This window comes from Erinaceus europaeus, assembly GCF_950295315.1.
Source record: "Erinaceus europaeus chromosome 6 unlocalized genomic scaffold, mEriEur2.1 SUPER_6_unloc_3, whole genome shotgun sequence".
In the NCBI taxonomy this organism is placed as follows: Eukaryota; Metazoa; Chordata; class Mammalia; order Eulipotyphla; family Erinaceidae; genus Erinaceus; species Erinaceus europaeus.
The window spans coordinates 1,862,622-1,866,647 of record NW_026647136.1 but is presented as its reverse complement, the minus strand read 5'-3'; the positions used below and the strand labels follow the sequence as shown (position 1 = coordinate 1,866,647).

The 4,026-nt window shown below is 44.7% G+C and overlaps 1 long non-coding RNA gene across 1 annotated transcript; it reads left to right on the top strand.

The window, feature by feature from the left end:
• The first annotated feature begins 404 nt into the window (after positions 1-404).
• On the top strand, positions 405-2,685 carry LOC132536175 (uncharacterized). Its single transcript, XR_009547842.1, has 3 exons — positions 405-471; positions 2,100-2,142; positions 2,645-2,685. It is a non-coding gene; the product is annotated as an uncharacterized LOC132536175 (long non-coding RNA).
• The last annotated feature ends 1,341 nt before the right edge of the window (positions 2,686-4,026 follow it).

Below are 4,026 nucleotides of genomic sequence, written 5' to 3'. Positions count from 1 at the left end.
TCCCTCTTGTCCCCCTTCTCTCCACTCTGTGATGGGAGCTAACATCACCCTGGACCATGCATTCACCTGCCCTGACTTAAGGGCAGGTTTCTCTGAGGGGTGGTTCTCAAAGCAAATGCACCTGCCAGCTCTACAACCCAGGGAGGTTCTGGCCTGGACTCCAGGCAGGAAAGCTGTGAAGACACGATCTGGAGCCCTACTCTCAGAGACCTGACAATATATGTTTTCTAGGATTTGGTCTCATTTTCCAGAAATACATTTGTATATCTCTTCATTAGATCTTGCTGAGTATGTTGATATCTTGAAAAAGGCGTGCAAAATACTGAAGTGACTAGTCAAAACGTAAGTTGACTTGCACATAATCTAACAGATATTATTCTGTTTTGGGTCACTGTGGACTTGATTAGGAACATTCAGAATGAGATTTTGGACTTCCAGAACACCCTCCGAAAGCAGGTGGAAGACATCATTGTAAGTGTTTCTAAGACTAGAACTTACACTCCAAGCTTCTGCCTTGGACAGAAAGAGGTCTAGAGATGAGGGAAGAATCCAGAATGTACCAGATAGAAAAGTGTATCTTTCTACAGACACACAGGTCTGTGTATACACAGAAAAGGAAGCTGGGACTATATGCAACAGTCCTTAGTGGTCACATGACTTAAACTTGGAAAGAACATTGCATCTGAAAAGTTAACTTTTTTTCAGATTGCCCTAATATCCATCCTTGATGTCTCTTGCACCAAATAATTTTCACAAGACAGCTTTTCTATTACCTTGGATTGTTTTCCCAATTAACTCTTGCATGTACAACGTGGTTTGCATTGTTTCCTGTAGATAATTTATCCCTGGCCAAGATTTTTTTTTTACTTTTTATTCATGGGGGGATTAATGGTTTACAGTAAACAGTATTGTTGGCACATATGTATATTTTCTCAGTTTTCTGCAAAACACTTCACTCCCAGCCCAGCTCCTCCTCCCCCATCATGCACCAGGACTGGAACAACCATTCGCCCTAGTCCTTTACTTTGGTGCAGTACACCAAACCCAATTCAAGGATGGCTCTTCAAGTGAAGAGAAAATACTGACCTCATTTTCCTTCCCTTTCTTTCCCTTTCCTTTCTTTTCCTTTTTTCCTTTCCTTTTGTTTCCTCTCTCTCTCTCTCTCTCACCCTCCCACCCTCCCTCCCTCCAGGGTTATTGCTGGGGCTCATTGCTGTACTACAGATCCACTGCTTTTATGGATATTTTTTTGATTTTTCCTTTTTTTTTGATAGGACAAAGAGAAATTGAGAGGGGAGGGGAAGATAGAGGAGAGAGAAAGAGACACTGCAGACCTGCTTCACCACTTGTGAAGTGACCCCCATGCAGATCAGGAACAGGGGCTCGAACCGAACCAGGAACCTTATGTAGGTCCTTGCAGTCTGTACTATGTACGCTTAACCTTGTGCACCATAACCCACCTATCCCCACTCAAGAGAGATAGACACCTGCAGACCTGCTTCCCCTCTAAGGAAGCCTCCCCACTACAGGTAGGGAGTGAGGGTTCAGCCTTGGGTTCTTGACTTGGTAAGGTATGTGCCTAACCAGCTGCACCACCTCCTAGCCCGCTTTCTTTTTATTATTTCTTTTATTTTTTTTTGCATAATTTGAACAGCTGCATCATGTCAGGGTTGGCCTTCACTCTGCAGCATTGATGACATTTTCCTGCTTCTTCATACACCAGGCAATGCTTCTCCTCGAGGGGGGTGGGGGGAGCTGCTTTTTTTTCAAAGCATTTGAGTAGATAGTTGATATATTTGACATTTTAAATTATGAATTACTCACTCAACTGGGAGTTACCTGTGTGTATATCCTGAGACTAGAGAGCAAGCAAGAAGAAATCCACATATCCTTGTCAACACACTTCTGAACATGCACTGAAAACCCAAGGATTCACTCAAATCTACAGTGTCGACTCAACCATAGTCACCCCCAAGGGTCAAGTAGCTTTGATCCTGGACACAGGACTCTCTCTCTGGGGAAACAGAGCTGCTGGGAAATGTGTTCTTCCACTGCACACTGCAAAGGCTTGTTGTGACCCTGCCTTCCTTCTCTTCCAGGATGCGAATTCCAGGCTGGAAGAAACCAGAAAGCCACCTGCAGGTGAGTGTCAGGGCAATCTGAGATGAGACTGACTGGAGTGAGACATTAACTGTAAAGATTCAGAGTAAATGGTTTCCAGCTTTGCTTCAATACCTTCTGACAGGGAAAAGTGCAGGCAACAGGCCTCCATGCATTCAGTAGACAGTGACCAACTCACTGCTCTGTAACAGGCTCTAGGGACAGTCCTTGCTTCTCTACTTCTTTCTCTGTGGCAGATTGGGCTGCTCTGTAGAGCTCTTCCTCATGAGGAATTCATGGCATTCCAGGCACAGGAATGAATAAGAGCATCTTCCTGTTTATTTTGTCAACTCGTTTCTTGGGCACAAGTGAGGGCAAGATCTCCTGTCAGATTCAGGCACACAGAGACACAGAAACACAGTGACACAGAGACATCTCCTTCTTTGCACAGAAGGTCCAGGAGAAGGCCCGTGTGTCATATTCTACATGAGGTGAGTCTCTTCATGGTCAGCATGGACCTAGACTGAGGTTTCTCTCCATCTAGGTGGCAAACATCTGCAGGAGCATGAAGTGGGCCAAATGCCGGTCACTGAGGAGCTTCCACAGGAAGCACAGGAGTCCTCCAGCCTCGCATGGCATGTGAAGACCAGCAGGGGAGAGGGGACCCCCTGGGTGCCTGTGTATGCCTTGATCCAGGTCAGATCTTCCTTCCTGAAACAAGTTCATGACACTGAAAACCAATCCCATGGGAGGGAGGGCAGCATTGGCAGGGACCTACAAGCCCCCAGAAACCATGCGCGTCTCCACTGACTCTGGTAGAGGTGGAGCAACTCAGAGTTGCAGGAATGGACTGGACTCTATTCTGAGCTTGTATTGGAGAAGCCTTGGGATTCCTGTTACAGTAAAACTCTCAATTCCACCCCCAAAGCAATCTCATTTCCCAAGTTGTCTTCAGGCCCAGATCAGCATGACACTAGACTGAAAGTCTATGTGTTATCAGGTGTCTTTAAAATGGTCCTTCTATCCAGTCCCTCCCCTTTCCCCAATATAATGCTAAAACTCTTCCACCAATCTTTGTGCCTTAAAGAAAAGTGCTAGTTGGTATTTATTTGGATCAGAATAGAATGGGTTAAGATATTTTTATTATGATAATTCTAATCCAGAAGTACTGACTTACACTTTCAAGGTTGTATTCATACCCCATCAACCCTGAGGTATTGATAAAACAAATCTTGCCTAAACACTGAAGACAGAACATTGAAAAAAAATTTAATATTTATTTATTTTCTTTTGTTGTCCTTGTTTTATTGTTGTAGTTATTATATATGTTGTTGTTGTTGAATAGTACAGAGAGAAATGGAAGGAGGACAGGAAGACAGAGAGGGGGAGAGAAAGATAGACACCTGCAGACCTGCTTCACCAACTGTGAAGCAACTCCCCTGCAGGTTGGGAGCTGGGGGCTCAAACTGGTTCTTGTGTTTTGCAACATGTGTGTTTAACCCACTGTGCTACCGCCCAACTCCCGAAGACAGATCAATTTAATAAGCTAGCCTGTTTATTCATCCCACTCAGCCCCCACAGATAGAGCATCTCTCTTGTTTGGTCACTGAGGGATCATGAGCTCTTCCTCCAAATAATGTCCAGCACAGAAGGACCAAGCCTGACAGGGTGACACAGGACTCTGGTTCTCTGTTGCTGCCTGTGGTCAGCCTCAGAGGACTTTCTGGGTGTAGAGTGAGAGTAAGGAGATGTGGCATTCTTCCTCAAGGCGTTCTCTCTGCTGAGACTCCATATTGAATTTATCTGGATTCCAGTTACAAATATTAAATTCAATAAAGCATAAGGTCACATACCTCAACTCCTCATTAAACATTTCCCTGATGATATGCAGGAATCGTCTCCTCGACTTAAAACTGGTTTTGCTCT